This window comes from Oncorhynchus keta, chromosome 4 (genome assembly GCF_023373465.1).
Source record: "Oncorhynchus keta strain PuntledgeMale-10-30-2019 chromosome 4, Oket_V2, whole genome shotgun sequence".
NCBI classification, from domain to species: domain Eukaryota; kingdom Metazoa; phylum Chordata; class Actinopteri; order Salmoniformes; family Salmonidae; genus Oncorhynchus; species Oncorhynchus keta.
Genome location: NC_068424.1, coordinates 84,759,095 through 84,782,657, shown reverse-complemented (window position 1 = coordinate 84,782,657; position 23,563 = coordinate 84,759,095).

Here is a 23,563-nt window from a genome sequence, read left to right as displayed (position 1 = left end):
AGCGGTAGTTGTGTTTTGGTGATGTCATGTCTAGCGGTAGTTGTGTTTTGGTGATGTCATGTCTAGCGGTAGTTGTGTTTTGGTGATGTCATGTCTAGCGGTAGTTGTGTTTTGGTGATGTCATGTCTAGCGGTAGTTGTGTTTTGGTGATGTCATGTCTAGCGGTAGTTGTGTTTTGGTGATGTCATGTCTAGCGGTAGTTGTGTTTTGGTGATGTCATGTCTAGCGGTAGTTGTGTTTTTAGTGATGTCATGTCTAGCGGTAGTTGTGTTTTAGTGATGTCATGTCTAGCGGTAGTTGTGTTTTAGTGATGTCATGTCTAGCGGTAGTTGTGTTTTGGTGATGTCATGTCTAGCGGTAGTTGTGTTTTAGTGATGTCATGTCTAGCGGTAGTTGTGTTTTAGTGATGTCATGTCTAGCGGTAGTTGTGTTTTAGTGATGTCATGTCTAGCGGTAGTTGTGTTTTAGTGATGTCATGTCTAGCGGTAGTTGTGTTTTAGTGATGTCATGTCTAGCGGTAGTTGTGTTTTGGTGATGTCATGTCTAGCGGTAGTTGTGTTTTAGTGATGTCATGTCTAGCGGTAGTTGTGTTTTAGTGATGTCATGTCTAGCGGTAGTTGTGTTTTAGTGATGTCATGTCTAGCGGTAGTTGTGTTTTGGTGATGTCATGTCTAGCGGTAGTTGTGTTTTAGTGATGTCATGTCTAGCGGTAGTTGTGTTTTAGTGATGTCATGTCTAGCGGTAGTTGTGTTTTAGTGATGTCATGTCTAGCGGTAGTTGTGTTTTAGTGATGTCATGTCTAGCGGTAGTTGTGTTTTGGTGATGTCATGTCTAGCGGTAGTTGTGTTTTAGTGATGTCATGTCTAGCGGTAGTTGTGTTTTAGTGATGTCATGTCTAGCGGTAGTTGTGTTTTAGTGATGTCATGTCTAGCGGTAGTTGTGTTTTAGTGATGTCATGTCTAGCGGTAGTTGTGTTTTGGTGATGTCATGTCTAGCGGTAGTTGTGTTTTAGTGATGTCATGTCTAGCGGTAGTTGTGTTTTAGTGATGTCATGTCTAGCGGTAGTTGTGTTTTAGTGATGTCATGTCTAGCGGTAGTTGTGTTTTGGTGATGTCATGTCTAGCGGTAGTTGTGTTTTTTAGTGATGTCATGTCTAGCGGTAGTTGTGTTTAGTGATGTCATGTCTAGCGGTAGTTGTGTTTTAGTGATGTCATGTCTAGCGGTAGTTGTGTTTTGGTGATGTCATGTCTAGCGGTAGTTGTGTTTTAGTGATGTCATGTCTAGCGGTAGTTGTGTTTTAGTGATGTCATGTCTAGCGGTAGTTGTGTTTTGGTGATGTCATGTCTAGCGGTAGTTGTGTTTTGGTGATGTCATGTCTAGCGGTAGTTGTGTTTTGGTGATGTCATGTCTAGCGGTAGTTGTGTTTTGGTGATGTCATGTCTAGCGATAGGTGATGTCATGTCTAGCGGTAGGTGATGTCATGTCTAGCGGTAGGTGATGTCATGTCTAGCGGTAGGTGATGTCATGTCTAGCGGTAGGTGATGTCATGTCTAGCGGTAGGTGATGTCATGTCTAGCGGTAGCTGATGTCATGTCTAGCGGTAGGTGATGTCATGTCTAGCGGTAGGTGATGTCATGTCTAGCGGTAGGTGATGTCATGTCTAGCGGTAGGTGATGTCATGTCTAGCGGTAGGTGATGGCATGTCTAGCGGTAGGTGATGGCATGTCTAGCGGTAGGTGATGTCATGTCTAGCGGTAGGTGATGTCATGTCTAGCGGTAGGTGATGTCATGTCTAGCGGTAGGAATCAAGTCAGCTCTCTGAAGTTTGGGATTAATTTAGATCATCTACAGCCATCAGACTTTTACTAACACTGCTGGGCTTTCACTGACCATCTATAGCCATCTGCCTTTTAACACTGCTGGGCCTTCACTGACCATCTACAGCCATCTGACTTTTAACACTGCTGGGCCTTCACTGATCATCTACAGCCATCTGCCTTTAATTAACACTGCTGGGCCTTCACTGATCATCTACAGCCATCGGACTTTTACTAACACTGCTGGGCCTTCACTGACCATCTATAGCCATCTGCCTTTTAACACTGCTGGGCCTTCACTGACCATCTATAGCCATCTGCCTTTTAACACTGCTGGGCCTTCACCGATCATCTACAGCCATCTGACTTTTATTAACACTGCTGGGCCTTCACTGATCATCTACAGCCATCTGCCTTTTAACACTGCTGGGCCTTCACTGACCATCTATAGCCATCCTCTCCACCCTCTCCGAGTTGGGCATCTCCGGCGCGGCCCACGCTTGGATTGCGTCCTACCTGACAGGTCGCTCCTACCAGGTGGCGTGGCGAGAATCTGTCTCCTCACCACGCGCTCTCACCACTGGTGTCCCCCAGGGCTCTGTTCTAGGCCCTCTCCTATTCTCGCTATACACCAAGTCACTTGGCTCTGTCAGAACCTCACATGGTCTCTCCTATCATTGCTATGCAGACGACACACAATTAATCTTCTCCTTTCCCTTTCTGTGACCAGGTGGCGACCGCATCTCTGCATGTCTGGCAGACATATCAGTGTGGATGACGGATCACCACCTCAAGCTGAACCTCGGCAAGACGGAGCTGCTCTTCCTCCCGGGAAGGACTGCCCGTTCCATGATCTCGCCATCACGGTTGACAACTCCATTGTGTCCTCCTCCCAGAGCGCTAAGAACCTTGGCGTGATCCTGGACAACACCCTGTCGTTCTCAACTAACATCAAGGCGGTGGCCCGTTCCTGTAGGTTCATGCTCTACAACATCCGCAGAGTACGACCCTGCCTCACACAGGAAGTGGCGCAGGTCCTAATCCAGGCACTTGTCATCTCCCGTCTGGATTACTGCAACTCGCTGTTGGCTGGGCTCCCTGCCTGTGCCATTAAACCCCTACAACTCATCCAGAACGCCGCAGCCCGTCTGGTGTTCAACCTTCCCAAGTTCTCTCACGTCACCCCGCTCCTCCGCTCTCTCCACTGGCTTCCAGTTGAAGCTCGCATCCACTACAAGACCATGGTGCTTGCCTACGGAGCTGTGAGGGGAACGGCACCTCAGTACCTCCAGGCTCTGATCAGGCCCTACACCCAAACAAGGGCACTGCGTTCATCCATTTACATTTACATTACATTTAAGTCATTTAGCAGACGCTCTTATCCAGAGCGACTTACAAATTGGTGCATACACCTTATGACATCCAGTGGAACAGCCACTTTACAGTAGTGCATATAAATATTTTTAGGGGGGTGAGAAGGATTACTTACCCTATCCTAGGTATTCCTTGAAGAGGTGGGGTTTCAGGTGTCTCCGGAAGGTGGTGATTGACTCCGCTGTCCTGGCGTCGTGAGGGAGTTTGTTCCACCATTGGGGGGCCAGAGCAGCGAACAGTTTTGACTGGGCTGAGCGGGAACTGTACTTCCTCAGTGGTAGGGAGGCGAGCAGGCCAGAGGTGGATGAACGCAGTGCCCTTGTTTGGGTGTAGGGCCTGATCAGAGCCTGGAGGTACTGAGGTGCCGTTCCCTCACAGCTCCGTAGGCAAGCACCATGGTCTTGTAGCGGATGCGAGCTTCAACTGGAAGCCAGTGGAGAGAGCGGAGGAGCGGGGTGACGTGAGAGAACTTGGGAAGGTTGAACACCAGACGGGCTGCGGCGTTCTGGATGAGTTGTAGGGGTTTAATGGCACAGGCAGGGAGCCCAGCCAACAGCGAGTTGCAGTAATCAAGACGGGAGATGACAAGTGCCTGGATTAGGACCTGCGCCGCTTCCTGTGTGAGGCAGGGTCGTACTCTGCGGATGTTGTAGAGCATGAACCTACAGGAACGGGACACCGCCTTGATGTTAGTTGAGAACGACAGGGTGTTGTCCAGGATCACGCCAAGGTTCTTAGCGCTCTGGGAGGAGGACACAATGGAGTTGTCAACCTTGATGGCGAGATCATGGAACGGGCAGTCCTTCCCCGGGAGGAAGAGGAGCTCCGTCTTGCTGAGGTTCAGCTTGAGGTGGTGATCCGTCATCCACACTGATATGTCTGCCAGACATGCAGAGATGCGATTCGCCACCTGGTCATCAGAAGGGGGAAAGGAGAAGATTAATTGTGTGTCGTCTGCATAGCAATGATAGGAGAGACCATGTGAGGTTATGACAGAGCCAAGTGACTTGGTGTATAGCGAGAATAAGAGAGGGCCTAGAACAGAGCCCTGGGGGACACCAGTGGTGAGAGCGCGTGGTGAGGAGACAGATTCTCGCCACGCCACCTGGTAGGAGCGACCTGTCAGGTAGGACGCAATCCAAGCGTGGGCCGCGCCGGAGATGCCCAACTCGGAGAGGGTGGAGAGGAGGATCTGATGGTTCACAGTATCGAAGGCAGCCGATAGGTCTAGAAGGATGAGAGCAGAGGAGAGAGAGTTAGCTTTAGCAGTGCGCAGCGCCTCCGTGATACAGAGAAGAGCAGTCTCAGTTGAATGACTAGTCTTGAAACCTGACTGATTAGGATCAAGAAGGTCATTCTGAGAGAGATAGCGGTAGAGCTGGCCAAGGACGGCACGCTCAAGAGTTTTGGAGAGAAAAGAGAGAAGGGATACTGGTCTGTAGTTGTTGACATCGGAGGGATCGAGTGTAGGTTTTTTCAGAAGGGGTGCAACTCTCGCTCTCTTGAAGACAGAAGGGACGTAGCCAGCGGTCAGGGAAGAGTTGATGAGCGAGGTGAGGTAAGGGAGATGGTCTCCGGAAATGGTCTGGAGAAGAGAGGAGGGGATAGGGTCAAGCGGGCAGGTTGTTGGGCGGCCGGCCGTCACAAGATGCGAGATTTCATCTGGAGAGAGAGGGGAGAAAGAGGTCAGAGCATAGGGTAGGGTAGTGTGAGCAGAACCAGCGGTGTCGTTTGACTTAGCAAACGAGGATCGGATGTCGTCGACCTTCTTTTCAAAATGGTTGACGAAGTCATCTGCAGAGAGGGAGAGGGGGGGGGGGATTCAGGAGGGAGGAGGTGGCAAAGAGCTTCCTAGGGTTAGAGGCAGATGCTTGGAATTTAGAATGGTAGAAAGTGGCTTTAGCAGCAGAGACAGAGGAGGAAAATGTAGAGAGGAGGGAGTGAAAGGATGCCAGGTCCGCAGGGAGGCGAGTTTTCCTCCATTTCCGCTCGGCTGCCCGGAGCCCTGTTCATCCACCTCTGGCCTGCTCGCCTCCCTACCACTGAGGAAGTACAGTTCCCGCTCAGCCCAGTCAAAACTGTTCGCTGCTCTGGCCCCCCAATGGTGGAACAAACTCCCTCACGACGCCAGGACAGCGGAGTCAATCACCACCTTCCGGAGAAACCTGAAACCCCACCTCTTTAAGGAATACCTAGGATAGGATAAGTAATCCTTCTCACCCCCCCCCCTTTAAGATTTAGATGCACTATTTTAAAGTGACTATTCTACTGGATGTCATAAGGTGAATGCACCAATTTGTAAGTCGCTCTGGATAAGAGCGTCTGCTAAATGACTTAAATGTAAATGTAAATCTGCCTTTTAACACTGCTGGGCCTTCACTGACCATCTATAGCCATCTGCCTTTTAACACTGCTGGGCCTTCACTGATCATCTATAGCCATCTGCCTTTTAACACTGCTGGGCTATCACTGATCATCTATAACCATCTGCCTTTTAACAGCGCTGGGCTATCACTGATCATCTACAGCCATATGTCTTCTACATCAGCCAATGTCACAAAATGCTACACAGAAACACAGCCTAAAACCCTAAAGAGCAAGCAGTCAGATCATAAAAACATCAGTAGCCTAAACATCAATAGCCTAAACATCAATAGCCTAAACATCAGTAGCATAAACATCAGAAGCCTAAACATCATTAGCCTAAACATCAGTAGCCTAAACATCATTAGCCTAAACATCAGTAGCCTAAACATCATTAGAATAAATACCAGTAGCCTAAACATCATTAGAAGAAATATCAGTAGCCTAAACATCATTAGCCTAAACATCATTAGCCTAAACATCAGTAGCCTAAACATCAGTAGCCTAAACATCAGTAGCCTAAACATCATTAGCTAATATCAGTAGCATAAACATCAGTAGCCTAAACATCATTAGCCTAAACATAATTGGCCTAAACATCATTAGCCTAAACATCAGTAGCCTAAACTTCATTAGCCTAAACATCATTGGCCTAAACATCATTAGCCTAAACATCAGTAGCCTAAACTTCATTAGACTAAACAGCATTAGCCTAAACATCAGTAGCCTAAACATCAGTAGCCTAAACATCATTGGCCTAAACATCATTAGCCTAAACATCAGTAGCCTAAACTTCATTAGCCTAAACATCAGTAGCCTAAACTGCATTAGCCTAAACAGCATTAGCCTAAACATCAGTAGCCTAAACATCAGTAGCCTAAACATCATTGGCCTAAACATCATTCGCCTAAACATCAGTAGCCTAAACTTCATTAGCCTAAACAGCATTAGCCTAAACATCAGTAGGCTAAACATCGGTAGCCTAAACATCATTAGCCTAAACATCAGTAGCCTAAACATCAGTAGCCTAAACATCAGTAGCCTAAACATCAGTAGCATAAACATCAGAAGCCTAAACATCATTAGCCTAAATATAAGTAGCCTAAACATCATTAGCCTAAACATCAGTAGCCTAAACATCAGTAGCCTAAACATCATTAGAATAAATACCAGTAGCCTAAACATCATTAGAAGAAATATCAGTAGCCTAAACATCATTAGCCTAAACATCAGTAGCCTAAACATCATTAGCCTAAACATCATTGGCCTAAACATCATTAGCCTAAACATCAGTAGCCTAAACTTCATTAGCCTAAACATCATTGGCCTAAACATCATTAGCCTAAACATCAGTAGCCTAAACGTCATTAGTCTAAACATCATTGGCCTAAACATCATTAGCCTAAACATCATTGGCCTAAACATCATTAGCCTAAACATCAGTAGCCTAAACTTCATTAGCCTAAACATCATTGGCCTAAACATCAGTAGCCTAAACTTCATTAGCCTAAATATCATTGGCCTAAACATCAGTAGCCTAAACATCAATAGCCTAAAGATCAGTAGCCTAAACATCAGAAGCCTAAACATCATTAGCCTAAATATCAGTAGCCTAAACATCAGTAGCCTAAACATCATTAGCCTAAATATCACGAGCGTAAATATCAGTAGCAGTCAGAGGACATCAACAGATGAATCACCTTAGTAGTGTAGTCATGTCTAGCATTAAAAGGACACCAACAGATGAATCACCTTAGTAGTGAAGTCATGTCTAGCAGTAAGAGGACACCAACAGATGAATCACCTTAGTAGTGTAGTCATGTCTAGCAGGAAGAGGACATCAACAGATGAATCATCTTAGTAGTGAAGTTATGCCTAGCAGTAAGAGGACACCAACAGATGAATCACCTTAGTAGAGAAGTCATGTCTAGCTGTAAGAGGACATCAACAGATGAATCACCTTAGTAGTGTAGTCATGTCTAGCAGGAAGAGGACATCAACAGATGAATCATCTTAGTAGTGAAGTCATGTCTAGCAGTAAGAGGACACCAACAGATGAATCACCTTAGTAGAGAAGTCATGTCTAGCAGTAAGAGGACACCAACAGATGAATCACCTTAGTAGAGAAGTCATGTCTAGCTGTAAGAGGACATCAACAGATGAATCATCTTAGTAGAGAAGTCATGTCTAGCAGTAAGAGGACACCAACAGATGAATCACCTTAGTAGTGAAGTAATGTCTAGCAGGAAGAGGACATCAACAGATGAATCACCTTAGTAGTGAAGTCATGTCTAGCAGTAAGAGGACACCAACAGATGAATCACCTTAGTAGTGTAGTCATGTCTAGCAGGAAGAGGACATCAACAGATGAATCATCTTAGTAGTGAAGTCATGTCTAGCAGTAAGAGGACACCAACAGATGAATCACCTTAGTAGAGAAGTCATGCCTAGCAGTAAGAGGACACCAACAGATGAATCACCTTAGTAGAGAAGTCATGTCTAGCTGTAAGAGGACATCAACAGATGAATCATCTTAGTAGAGAAGTCATGTCTAGCAGTAAGAGGACACCAACAGATGAATCACCTTAGTAGTGTAGTCATGTCTAGCAGTAAGAGGACACCAACAGATGAATCACCTTTGTATTGAAGTCATGTCTAGCAGTCAGAGGACATCAACAGATGAATCATCTTAGTAGTGAAGTCATGTCTAGCAGTAATAGGACACCAACAGATGAATCACCTTAGTAGTGTAGTCATGTCTAGCAGTAAGAGGACACCAACAGATGAATCACCTTAGTAGTGAAGTCATGTCTAGCAGTAAGAGGACACCAACAGATTAATCATCTTAGTAGTGAAGTCATGTCGAGCAGTACGAGGACAACAACAGATGAATCACCTTAGTAGTGTAGTCATGTCTAGCAGTAAGAGGACACCAACAGATGAATCACCTTAGTAGTGAAGTCATGTCTAGCAGTAATAGGACACCAACAGATGAATCACCTTAGTAGTGTAGTCATGTCTAGCAGTAAGAGGACACCAACAGATTAATCATCTTGGTAGTGAAGTCGTGTCAAGCAGTAAGAGGACACCAACAGATGAATCACCTTAGTAGTGAAGTCATGTCTAGCAGTAAGAGGACATCAACAGATGAATCACCTTAGTAGTGAAGTCGTGTCAAGCAGTAAGAGGACACCAACAGATGAATCATCTTAGTAGTGTAGTCATGTCGAGCAGTAAGAGGACATCAACAGATGAATCACCTTAGTAGTGAAGTCGTGTCAAGCAGTAAGAGGACACCAACAAATGAATCATCTTAGTAGTGTAGTCATGTCGAGCAGTAAGAGGACATCAACAGATGAATCATCTTAGTAGTGTAGTCATGTCTAGCAGTAAGAGGACACCAACAGATGAATCACCTTAGTAGTGAAGTCATGTCTAGCAGTAAGAGGACACCAACAGATGAATCATCTTAGTAGTGTAGTCATGTCGAGCAGTAAGAGGACATCAACAGATGAATCATCTTAGTAGTGTAGTCATGTCTAGCAGTAAGAGGACACCAACAGATGAATCACCTTAGTAGTGAAGTCATGTCTAGCAGTAAGAGGACATCAACAGATGAATCATCTTAGTAGTGTAGTCATGTCTAGCAGTAAGAGGACACCAACAGATGAATCACCTTAGTAGTGAAGTCAATTATAGCAGTAAGAGGACACCAACAGATGAATCACCTTAGTAGTGAAGTCATGTCTAGCAGTAAGAGGACACCAACAGATGAATCACCTTAGTAGTGTAGTCATGTCTAGCAGTAAGAGGACACCAACAGATGAATCACCTTAGTAGTGTAGTCATGTCTAGCAGTAAGAGGACACCAACAGATGAATCACCTTAGTAGTGTAGTCATGTCTAGCAGTAAGAGGACACCAACAGATGAATCACCTTAGTAGTGTAGTCATGTCTAGCAGTAAGAGGACACCAACAGATGAATAACCTTAGTAGTGAAGTCATGTCTAGCAGTAAGAGGACACCAACAGATGAATCACCTTAGTAGTGAAGTCAATTATAGCAGTAAGAGGACACCAACAGATGAATCACCTTAGTAGTGTAGTCATGTCTAGCAGTAATAGGACACCAACAGATGAATCACCTTAGTAGTGTAGTCATGTCTAGCAGTAATAGGACACCAACAGATGAATCACCTTAGTAGTGTAGTCATGTCTAGCAGTAAGAGGACACCAACAGATGAATCACCTTAGTAGTGTAGTCATGTCTAGCAGTAAGAGGACACCAACAGATGAATCACCTTAGTAGTGTAGTCATGTCTAGCAGTAATAGGACACCAACAGATGAATCACCTTAGTAGTGTAGTCATATCTGGCAGTAATAGGACACCAACAGATGAATCACCTTAGTAGTGTAGTCATGTCTAGCAGTAAGAGGACACCAACAGATGAATCACCTTAGTAGTGTAGTCATGTCTAGCAGTAAGAGGACACCAACAGATGAATCACCTTAGTAGTGTAGTCATGTCTAGCAGTAAGAGGACACCAACAGATGAATCACCTTAGTAGTGTAGTCATGTCTAGCAGTAAGAGGACACCAACAGATGAATCACCTTAGTAGTGTAGTCATGTCTAGCAGTAAGAGGACACCAACAGATGAATCACCTTAGTAGTGTAGTCATGTCTAGCAGTAAGAGGACACCAACAGATGAATCACCTTAGTAGTGTAGTCATGTCTAGCAGTAAGAGGACACCAACAGATGAATCACCTTAGTAGTGTAGTCATGTCTAGCAGTAAGAGGACACCAACAGATGAATCACCTTAGTAGTGAAGTCATGTCTAGCAGTAAGAGGACACCAACAGATGAATCACCTTAGTAGTGTAGTCATGTCTAGCAGTAAGAGGACACCAACAGATGAATCACCTTAGTAGTGTAGTCATGTCTAGCAGTAAGAGGACACCAACAGATGAATCACCTTAGTAGTGTAGTCATGTCGAGCAGTACGAGGACAACAACAGATGAATCACCTTAGTAGTGTAGTCATGTCTAGCAGTAAGAGGACACCAACAGATGAATCACCTTAGTAGTGAAGTCATGTCTAGCAGTAATAGGACACCAACAGATGAATCACCTTAGTAGTGTAGTCATGTCTAGCAGTAAGAGGACACCAACAGATTAATCATCTTGGTAGTGAAGTCGTGTCAAGCAGTAAGAGGACACCAACAGATGAATCACCTTAGTAGTGAAGTCATGTCTAGCAGTAAGAGGACATCAACAGATGAATCACCTTAGTAGTGAAGTCATGTCTAGCAGTAAGAGGACACCAACAGATTAATCATCTTGGTAGTGAAGTCGTGTCAAGCAGTAAGAGGACACCAACAGATGAATCACCTTAGTAGTGAAGTCGTGTCAAGCAGTAAGAGGACACCAACAGATGAATCATCTTAGTAGTGTAGTCATGTCGAGCAGTAAGAGGACACCAACAGATGAATCATCTTAGTAGTGTAGTCATGTCTAGCAGTAAGAGGACACCAACAGATGAATCACCTTAGTAGTGAAGTCATGTCTAGCAGTAAGAGGACACCAACAGATGAATCATCTTAGTAGTGTAGTCATGTCGAGCAGTAAGAGGACATCAACAGATGAATCATCTTAGTAGTGTAGTCATGTTTAGCAGTAAGAGGACACCAACAGATGAATCACCTTAGTAGTGAAGTCATGTCTAGCAGTAAGAGGACATCAACAGATGAATCATCTTAGTAGTGTAGTCATGTCTAGCAGTAAGAGGACACCAACAGATGAATCACCTTAGTAGTGAAGTCAATTATAGCAGTAAGAGGACACCAACAGATGAATCACCTTTTAGTAGTGAAGTCATGTCTAGCAGTAAGAGGACACCAACAGATGAATCACCTTAGTAATGTAGTCATGTCTAGCAGTAAGAGGACACCAACAGATGAATCACCTTAGTAGTGTAGTCATGTCTAGCAGTAAGAGGACACCAACAGATGAATCACCTTAGTAGTGTAGTCATGTCTAGCAGTAAGAGGACACCAACAGATGAATCACCTTAGTAGTGTAGTCATGTCTAGCAGTAAGAGGACACCAACAGATGAATCACCTTAGTAGTGAAGTCATGTCTAGCAGTAAGAGGACACCAACAGATGAATCACCTTAGTAGTGAAGTCAATTATAGCAGTAGAGGACACCAACAGATGAATCACCTTAGTAGTGTAGTCATGTCTAGCAGTAATAGGACACCAACAGATGAATCACCTTAGTAGTGTAGTCATGTCTAGCAGTAATAGGACACCAACAGATGAATCACCTTAGTAGTGTAGTCATGTCTAGCAGTAAGAGGACACCAACAGATGAATCACCTTAGTAGTGTAGTCATGTCTAGCAGTAAGAGGACACCAACAGATGAATCACCTTAGTAGTGTAGTCATGTCTAGCAGTAATAGGACACCAACAGATGAATCACCTTAGTAGTGTAGTCATATCTGGCAGTAATAGGACACCAACAGATGAATCACCTTAGTAGTGTAGTCATGTCTAGCAGTAAGAGGACACCAACAGATGAATGCCTTAGTAGTGTAGTCATGTCTAGCAGTAAGAGGACACCAACAGATGAATCACCTTAGTAGTGTAGTCATGTCTAGCAGTAAGAGGACACCAACAGATGAATCACCTTAGTAGTGTAGTCATGTCTAGCAGTAAGAGGACACCAACAGATGAATCACCTTAGTAGTGTAGTCATGTCTAGCAGTAAGAGGACACCAACAGATGAATCACCTTAGTAGTGTAGTCATGTCTAGCAGTAAGAGGACACCAACAGATGAATCACCTTAGTAGTGTAGTCATGTCTAGCAGTAAGAGGACACCAACAGATGAATCACCTTAGTAGTGTAGTCATGTCTAGCAGTAATAGGACACCAACAGATGAATCACCTTAGTAGTGTAGTCATGTCTACCAGTAAGAGGACACCAACAGATGAATCACCTTAGTAGTGAAGTCATGTCTAGCATTAAGAGGACACCAACAGATGAATCACCTTAGTAGTGTAGTCATGTCTAGCAGTAAGAGGACACCAACAGATGAATCACCTTAGTAGTGTAGTCATGTCTAGCAGTAAGAGGACACCAACAGATGAATCACCTTAGTAGTGTAGTCATGTCTAGCAGTAAGAGGACACCAACAGATGAATCACCTTAGTAGTGTAGTCATGTCTAGCAGTAAGAGGACACCAACAGATGAATCACCTTAGTAGTGAAGTCATGTCTAGCAGTAAGAGGACACCAACAGATGAATCACCTTAGTAGTGAAGTCAATTATAGCAGTAAGAGGACACCAACAGATGAATCACCTTAGTAGTGAAGTCAATTATAGCAGTAAGAGGACACCAACAGATGAATCACCTTAGTAGTGTAGTCATGTCTAGCAGTAAGAGGACACCAACAGATGAATCACCTTAGTAGTGAAGTCAATTATAGCAGTAAGAGGACACCAACAGATGAATCACCTTAGTAGTGTAGTCATGTCTAGCAGTAATAGGACACCAACAGATGAATCACCTTAGTAGTGTAGTCATGTCTAGCAGTAATAGGACACCAACAGATGAATCACCTTAGTAGTGTAGTCATGTCTAGCAGTAATAGGACACCAACAGATGAATCACCTTAGTAGTGTAGTCATGTCTAGCAGTAATAGGACACCAACAGATGAATCACCTTAGTAGTGTAGTCATGTCTAGTAATAGGACACCAACAGATGAATCACCTTAGTAGTGTAGTCATGTCTAGCAGTAAGAGGACACCAACAGATGAATCACCTTAGTAGTGTAGTCATGTCTAGCAGTAATAGGACACCAACAGATGAATCACCTTAGTAGTGTAGTCATGTCTAGCAGTAAAGAGGACACCAACAGATGAATGATCTTAGTAGTGTAGTCATGTCTAGCAGTAATAGGACACCAACAGATGAATCACCTTAGTAGTGTAGTCATGTCTAGCAGTAAGAGGACACCAACAGATGAATCATCTTAGTAGTGTAGTCATGTCTAGCAGTAATAGGACACCAACAGATGAATCATCTTAGTAGTGAAGTCATGTCTAGCAGTAAGAGGACACCAACAGATGAATCATCTTAGTAGTGTAGTCATGTCTAGCAGTAAGAGGACACCAACAGATGAATCACCTTAGTAGTATAGTCATGTCTAGCAGTAATAGGACACCAACAGATGAATCACCTTAGTAGTGTAGTCATGTCTAGCAGTAATAGGACACCAACAGATGAATCACCTTAGTAGTGTAGTCATGTCTAGCAGTAAGAGGACACCAACAGATGAATCACCTTAGTAGTGTAGTCATGTCTAGCAGTAAGAGGACACCAACAGATGAATCACCTTAGTAGTGTAGTCATGTCTAGCATTAAAAGGACACCAACAGATGAATCACCTTAGTAGTGAAGTCATGTCTAGCAGTAAGAGGACACCAACAGATGAATCACCTTAGTAGAGAAGTCATGTCTAGTAAGAGGACACCAACAGATGAATCACCTTAGTAGTGAAGTAATGTCTAGCAGGAAGAGGACATCAACAGATGAATCACCTTAGTAGTGTAGTCATGTCTAGCAGGAAGAGGACATCAACAGATGAATCACCTTAGTAGTGTAGTCATGTCTAGCAGGAAGAGGACATCAACAGATGAATCATCTTAGTAGTGAAGTCATGTCTAGCAGTAAGAGGACACCAACAGATGAATCACCTTAGTAGAGAAGTCATGTCTAGCAGTAAGAGGACACCAACAGATGAATCACCTTAGTAGAGAAGTAATGTCTAGCTGTAAGAGGACATCAACAGATGAATCATCTTAGTAGAGAAGTCATGTCTAGCAGTAAGAGGACACCAACAGATGAATCACCTTAGTAGTGTAGTCATGTCTAGCAGTAAGAGGACACCAACAGATGAATCACCTTTGTATTGAAGTCATGTCTAGCAGTCAGAGGACATCAACAGATGAATCATCTTAGTAGTGAAGTCATGTCTAGCAGTAAGAGGACACCAACAGATGAATCATCTTTGTATTGAAGTCATGTCTAGCAGTCAGAGGACATCAACAGATGAATCATCTTAGTAGTGTAGTCATGTCTAGCAGTAAGAGGACACCAACAGATGAATCACATTAGTAGTGTAGTCATGTCTAGCAGTAAGAGGACACCAACAGATGAATCACCTTTGTATTGAAGTCATGTTTAGCAGTCAGAGGACATCAACAGATGAATCATCTTAGTAGTGAAGTCATGTCGAGCAGTACGAGGACAACAACAGATGAATCACCTTAGTAGTGTAGTCATGTCTAGCAGTAAGAGGACACCAACAGATGAATCACCTTAGTAGTGAAGTCATGTCTAGCAGTAATAGGACACCAACAGATGAATCACCTTAGTAGTGTAGTCATGTCTAGCAGTAAGAGGACACCAACAGATTAATCATCTTGGTAGTGAAGTCGTGTCAAGCAGTAAGAGGACACCAACAGATGAATCACCTTAGTAGTGAAGTCATGTCTAGCAGTAAGAGGACATCAACAGATGAATCACCTTAGTAGTGAAGTCGTGTCAAGCAGTAAGAGGACACCAACAGATGAATCATCTTAGTAGTGTAGTCATGTCGAGCAGTAAGAGGACATCAACAGATGAATCACCTTAGTAGTGAAGTCGTGTCAAGCAGTAAGAGGACACCAACAAATGAATCATCTTAGTAGTGTAGTCATGTCGAGCAGTAAGAGGACATCAACAGATGAATCATCTTAGTAGTGTAGTCATGTCTAGCAGTAAGAGGACACCAACAGATGAATCACCTTAGTAGTGAAGTCATGTCTAGCAGTAAGAGGACACCAACAGATGAATCATCTTAGTAGTGTAGTCATGTCGAGCAGTAAGAGGACACCAACAGATGAATCATCTTAGTAGTGTAGTCATGTCTAGCAGTAAGAGGACACCAACAGATGAATCACCTTAGTAGTGAAGTCATGTCTAGCAGTAAGAGGACACCAACAGATGAATCATCTTAGTAGTGTAGTCATGTCGAGCAGTAAGAGGACATCAACAGATGAATCATCTTAGTAGTGTAGTCATGTCTAGCAGTAAAGAGGACACCAACAGATGAATCACCTTAGTAGTGTAGTCATGTCTAGCAGTAAGAGGACATCAACAGATGAATCATCTTAGTAGTGTAGTCATGTCTAGCAGTAAGAGGACACCAACAGATGAATCATCTTAGTAGTGTAGTCATGTCTAGCAGTAAGAGGACACCAACAGATGAATCACCTTAGTAGTGTAGTCATGTCTAGCAGTAAGAGGACATCAACAGATGAATCATCTTAGTAGTGTAGTCATGTCTAGCAGTAAGAGGACACCAACAGATGAATCACCTTAGTAGTGAAGTCAATTATAGCAGTAAAGAGGACACCAACAGATGAATCACCTTAGTAGTGAAGTCATGTCTAGCAGTAAGAGGACACCAACAGATGAATCACCTTAGTAGTGTAGTCATGTCTAGCAGTAAGAGGACACCAACAGATGAATAACCTTAGTAGTGTAGTCATGTCTAGCAGTAAGAGGACACCAACAGATGAATCACCTTAGTAGTGTAGTCATGTCTAGCAGTAAGAGGACACCAACAGATGAATCACCTTAGTAGTGTAGTCATGTCTAGCAGTAAGAGGACACCAACAGATGAATCACCTTAGTAGTGAAGTCATGTCTAGCAGTAAGAGGACACCAACAGATGAATCACCTTAGTAGTGAAGTCAATTATAGCAGTAAGAGGACACCAACAGATGAATCACCTTAGTAGTGTAGTCATGTCTAGCAGTAATAGGACACCAACAGATGAATCACCTTAGTAGTGTAGTCATGTCTAGCAGTAATAGGACACCAACAGATGAATCACCTTAGTAGTGTAGTCATGTCTAGCAGTAAGAGGACACCAACAGATGAATCACCTTAGTAGTGTAGTCATGTCTAGCAGTAAGAGGACACCAACAGATGAATCACCTTAGTAGTGTAGTCATGTCTAGCAGTAATAGGACACCAACAGATGAATCACCTTAGTAGTGTAGTCATATCTGGCAGTAATAGGACACCAACAGATGAATCACCTTAGTAGTGTAGTCATGTCTAGCAGTAAGAGGACACCAACAGATGAATCACCTTAGTAGTGTAGTCATGTCTAGCAGTAAGAGGACACCAACAGATGAATCACCTTAGTAGTGTAGTCATGTCTAGCAGTAAGAGGACACCAACAGATGAATCACCTTAGTAGTGTAGTCATGTCTAGCAGTAAGAGGACACCAACAGATGAATCACCTTAGTAGTGTAGTCATGTCTAGCAGTAAGAGGACACCAACAGATGAATCACCTTAGTAGTGTAGTCATGTCTAGCAGTAAGAGGACACCAACAGATGAATCACCTTAGTAGTGAAGTCATGTCTAGCAGTAATAGGACACCAACAGATGAATCACCTTAGTAGTGTAGTCATGTCTAGCAGTAAGAGGACACCAACAGATGAATCACCTTAGTAGTGAAGTCATGTCTAGCAGTAAGAGGACACCAACAGATGAATCACCTTAGTAGTGAAGTCATGTCTAGCAGTAAGAGGACACCAACAGATGAATCACCTTAGTAGTGTAGTCATGTCTAGCAGTAAGAGGACACCAACAGATGAATCACCTTAGTAGTGTAGTCATGTCGAGCAGTACGAGGACAACAACAGATGAATCACCTTAGTAGTGTAGTCATGTCTAGCAGTAAGAGGACACCAACAGATGAATCACCTTAGTAGTGAAGTCATGTCTAGCAGTAATAGGACACCAACAGATGAATCACCTTAGTAGTGTAGTCATGTCTAGCAGTAAGAGGACACCAACAGATTAATCATCTTGGTAGTGAAGTCGTGTCAAGCAGTAAGAGGACACCAACAGATGAATCACCTTAGTAGTGAAGTCATGTCTAGCAGTAAGAGGACATCAACAGATGAATCACCTTAGTAGTGAAGTCGTGTCAAGCAGTAAGAGGACACCAACAGATGAATCATCTTAGTAGTGTAGTCATGTCGAGCAGTAAGAGGACATCAACAGATGAATCACCTTAGTAGTGAAGTCGTGTCAAGCAGTAAGAGGACACCAACAAATGAATCATCTTAGTAGTGTAGTCATGTCGAGCAGTAAGAGGACATCAACAGATGAATCATCTTAGTAGTGTAGTCATGTCTAGCAGTAAGAGGACACCAACAGATGAATCACCTTAGTAGTGAAGTCATGTCTAGCAGTAAGAGGACACCAACAGATGAATCATCTTAGTAGTGTAGTCATGTCGAGCAGTAAGAGGACATCAACAGATGAATCATCTTAGTAGTGTAGTCATGTCTAGCAGTAAGAGGACACCAACAGATGAATCACCTTAGTAGTGAAGTCATGTCTAGCAGTAAGAGGACATCAACAGATGAATCATCTTAGTAGTGTAGTCATGTCTAGCAGTAAGAGGACACCAACAGATGAATCACCTTAGTAGTGAAGTCAATTATAGCAGTAAGAGGACACCAACAGATGAATCACCTTAGTAGTGAAGTCATGTCTAGCAGTAAGAGGACACCAACAGATGAATCACCTTAGTAGTGTAGTCATGTCTAGCAGTAAGAGGACACCAACAGATGAATCACCTTAGTAGTGTAGTCATGTCTAGCAGTAAGAGGACACCAACAGATGAATCACCTTAGTAGTGTAGTCATGTCTAGCAGTAAGAGGACACCAACAGATGAATCACCTTAGTAGTGTAGTCATGTCTAGCAGTAAGAGGACACCAACAGATGAATCACCTTAGTAGTGAAGTCATGTCTAGCAGTAAGAGGACACCAACAGATGAATCACCTTAGTAGTGAAGTCAATTATAGCAGTAAGAGGACACCAACAGATGAATCACCTTAGTAGTGTAGTCATGTCTAGCAGTAATAGGACACCAACAGATGAATCACCTTAGTAGTGTAGTCATGTCTAGCAGTAATAGGACACCAACAGATGAATCACCTTAGTAGTGTAGTCATGTCTAGCAGTAAGAGGACACCAACAGATGAATCACCTTAGTAGTGTAGTCATGTCTAGCAGTAAGAGGACACCAACAGATGAATCACCTTAGTAGTGTAGTCATGTCTAGCAGTAATAGGACACCAACAGATGAATCACCGTAGTAGTGTAGTCATATCTGGCAGTAATAGGACACCAACAGATGAATCACCTTAGTAGTGTAGTCATGTCTAGCAGTAAGAGGACACCAACAGATGAATCACCTTAGTAGTGTAGTCATGTCTAGCAGTAAGAGGACACCAACAGATTAATCACCTTAGTAGTGTAGTCATGTCTAGCAGTAAGAGGACACCAACAGATGAATCACCTTAGTAGTGTAGTCATGTCTAGCAGTAAGAGGACACCAACAGATGAATCACCTTAGTAGTGTAGTCATGTCTAGCAGTAAGAGGACACCAACAGATGAATCACCTTAGTAGTGAAGTCATGTCTAGCAGTAAGAGGACACCAACAGATGAATCACCTTAGTAGTGAAGTCAATTATAGCAGTAAGAGGACACCAACAGATGAATCACCTTAGTAGTGTAGTCATGTCTAGCAGTAATAGGACACCAACAGATGAATCACCTTAGTAGTGTAGTCATGTCTAGCAGTAATAGGACACCAACAGATGAATCACCTTAGTAGTGTAGTCATGTCTAGCAGTAAGAGGACACCAACAGATGAATCACCTTAGTAGTGTAGTCATGTCTAGCAGTAAGAGGACACCAACAGATGAATCACCTTAGTAGTGTAGTCATTCTAGCAGTAATAGGACACCAACAGATGAATCACCTTAGTAGTGTAGTCATATCTAGCAGTAATAGGACACCAACAGATGAATCACCTTAGTAGTGAAGTCATGTCTAGCAGTAAGAGGACACCAACAGATGAATCACCTTAGTAGTGTAGTCATGTCTAGCAGTAAGAGGACACCAACAGATGAATCACCTTAGTAGTGTAGTCATGTCTAGCAGTAAGAGGACACCAACAGATGAATCACCTTAGTAGTGTAGTCATGTCTAGCAGTAAGAGGACACCAACAGATGAATCACCTTAGTAGTGTAGTCATGTCTAGCAGTAAGAGGACACCAACAGATGAATCACCTTAGTAGTGTAGTCATGTCTAGCAGTAAGAGGACACCAACAGATGAATCACCTTAGTAGTGTAGTCATGTCTAGCAGTAAGAGGACACCAACAGATGAATCACCTTAGTAGTGTAGTCATGTCTAGCAGTAATAGGACACCAACAGATGAATCACCTTAGTAGTGTAGTCATGTCTACCAGTAAGAGGACACCAACAGATGAATCACCTTAGTAGTGAAGTCATGTCTAGCATTAAGAGGACACCAACAGATGAATCACCTTAGTAGTGTAGTCATGTCTAGCAGTAAGAGGACACCAACAGATGAATCACCTTAGTAGTGTAGTCATGTCTAGCAGTAAGAGGACACCAACAGATGAATCACCTTAGTAGTGTAGTCATGTCTAGCAGTAAGAGGACACCAACAGATGAATCACCTTAGTAGTGTAGTCATGTCTAGCAGTAAGAGGACACCAACAGATGAATCACCTTAGTAGTGAAGTCATGTCTAGCAGTAAGAGGACACCAACAGATGAATCACCTTAGTAGTGAAGTCAATTATAGCAGTAAGAGGACACCAACAGATGAATCACCTTAGTAGTGAAGTCAATTATAGCAGTAAGAGGACACCAACAGATGAATCACCTTAGTAGTGTAGTCATGTCTAGCAGTAAGAGGACACCAACAGATGAATCACCTTAGTAGTGAAGTCAATTATAGCAGTAAGAGGACACCAACAGATGAATCACCTTAGTAGTGTAGTCATGTCTAGCAGTAATAGGACACCAACAGATGAATCACCTTAGTAGTGTAGTCATGTCTAGCAGTAATAGGACACCAACAGATGAATCACCTTAGTAGTGTAGTCATGTCTAGCAGTAATAGGACACCAACAGATGAATCACCTTAGTAGTGTAGTCATGTCTAGCAGTAAGAGGACACCAACAGATGAATCACCTTAGTAGTGTAGTCATGTCTAGCAGTAATAGGACACCAACAGATGAATCACCTTAGTAGTGTAGTCATGTCTAGCAGTAAGAGGACACCAACAGATGAATCATCTTAGTAGTGTAGTCATGTCTAGCAGTAATAGGACACCAACAGATGAATCACCTTAGTAGTGTAGTCATGTCTAGCAGTAAGAGGACACCAACAGATGAATCATCTTAGTAGTGTAGTCATGTCTAGCAGTAATAGGACACCAACAGATGAATCATCTTAGTAGTGAAGTCATGTCTAGCAGTAAGAGGACACCAACAGATGAATCATCTTAGTAGTGTAGTCATGTCTAGCAGTAAGAGGACACCAACAGATGAATCACCTTAGTAGTGTAGTCATGTCTAGCAGTAATAGGACACCAACAGATGAATCACCTTAGTAGTGTAGTCATGTCTAGCAGTAATAGGACACCAACAGATGAATCACCTTAGTAGTGTAGTCATGTCTAGCAGTAAGAGGACACCAACAGATGAATCACCTTAGTAGTGTAGTCATGTCTAGCAGTAATAGGACACCAACAGATGAATCACCTTAGTAGTGTAGTCATGTCTAGCAGTAATAGGACACCAACAGATGAATCACCTTAGTAGTGTAGTCATGTCTAGCAGTAAGAGGACACCAACAGATGAATCACCTTAGTAGTGTAGTCATGTCTAGCAGTAAGAGGACACCAACAGATGAATCACCTTAGTAGTGAAGTCATGTCTAGCAGTAATAGGACACCAACAGATGAATCACCTTAGTAGTGTAGTCATGTCTAGCAGTAAGAGGACACCAACAGATGAATCACCTTAGTAGTGTAGTCATGTCTAGCAGTAATAGGACACCAACAGATGAATCACCTTAGTAGTGTAGTCATGTCTAGCAGTAAGAGGACACCAACAGATGAATCACCTTAGTAGTGTAGTCATGTCTAGCAGTAAGAGGACACCAACAGATGAATCACCTTAGTAGTGTAGTCATGTCTAGCAGTAAGAGGACACCAATCTTAGGATTGTTTTGGGCTTAAGGGTTTAACTACTTCACCGTTCCTCCTAACTAATCAGTAAATAATTGAACCGAAAAATTATGTAAGTAAGTATGTAATTAAGTTTGCATTTAATCTTCTATTTTAACCATTAATTGATTATTTAAAACAATACAGCCATAAGGATTTACGTAAAAATACGTTTTATTTAGTTGTTGACTTATATCAATTACAAGCAGTATATATATAATAATAATTAACATTTGCCATTTACCTCTCCTAGATCACATAAAAGCGCTAAACTTTTTTGGGATAAAATGTGATTTTTGTAAACAAAAACATCTGTTATAATCTACAGTCGACAGTTAATATAGACAGTATACATGGTCAATGAAAGAGCTACTCTGTTTAAAAAAAAAAACTAGATTTTTGTCAACAAAAATCAATTATAATCAAGACATGGGTTGAATAAATCATGTTTATCTTGACCAAATATAAATGAAACAAGGTTTTCATCACTGTTGATGTTTATCGCTTTGAACTGAACAAAATTGAAAGGACAAATTTTACAGAAATTATAAATGAGCCCCCTTGAACACCAGTTAGAGCCGGTCTACACACCACATGAGGGACAGAGTTATACTGTGTTTGTGTTGCAAATGTATTTCTTGCACTTGATGAATGTGTCTTCCTGTCCTTGGGTCCACACACATCGCAGCGCTTCTTCTTGTTGCTAACAGCTTCAATCTAGAATGATGAAAACAAAGTTCAGGAATTTTACTCACTCACTCACTCACTCACTCACTCACTCACTCACTCACTCACTCACTCACTCACTCACTCAGGTCACTCACTCACTCACTCACTCACTCACTCACTCACTCACTCACATATACATATAGTTACAGCAGCCCAAGGTAGGAGAGTCAGACACACACACAAGCAACATCACTCACACTTACTTCTGGTATTGGAGTAGTTGGTTCTGTGGGTCGGGGCGGATGGGGCACCAGCATCCTCCTCCTGAATCCTCCTCACGATGGCTGCAGAAGCTGGGGTCCTTGGGATATGTTTCCTCCTCTGCTCTGGATTTGAGGTCTTACCAAAGCCCTGCCCAGCTCCTCTAGAAAGAGACGTCTCCTCTGGATGTGAGGTCTTACCAATGCCCTGCCCTGCCCAGCTCCTCTAGAAAGAGACATCTCCTCTGGATGTGAGGTCTTACCAATGCCCTGCCCTGCCCAGCTCCTCTAGAAAGAGACATCTCCTCTGGATGTGAGGTCTTATCAATGCCCTGCCCAGCTCCTCTAGAAAGAGACATCTCCTCTGGATGTGAGGTCTTACCAATGCCCTGCCCAGCTCCTCTAGAAAGAGACATCTCCCAATGCCCTGCCCTGCCCAGCTCCTCTAGAAAGAGACATCTCCTCTGGATGTGAGGTCTTACCAAAGCCCTGCCCAGCTCCTCTAGAAAGAGACATCTCCTCTGGATGTGAGCTCTTACCAATGCCCTGCCCTGCCCAGCTCCTCTAGAAAGAGACATCTCCTCTGGATTTGAGGTCTTACCAAAGCCCTGCCCAGCTCCTCTGGAGCTTCCCTCTGTTCCAATCTGGGTTCAACTCCATCCAGACGACAAACGCATTGTACGCCAAGATGTCCAAGATGTGGAATAATATCACAAGTGGCCAGCGTAGGGGTTGTGTCCTGTACATAAGTAACCTCCATCCGCGTCGGCCCTGGTTGCATCCTTATCACATTGGACAGCCGTGCGGGGTGGCTCATTCCTTGGGCATGAAGATCAAACCATTTCAAAACATTTCGACGTCCATATTTCCTGTCCT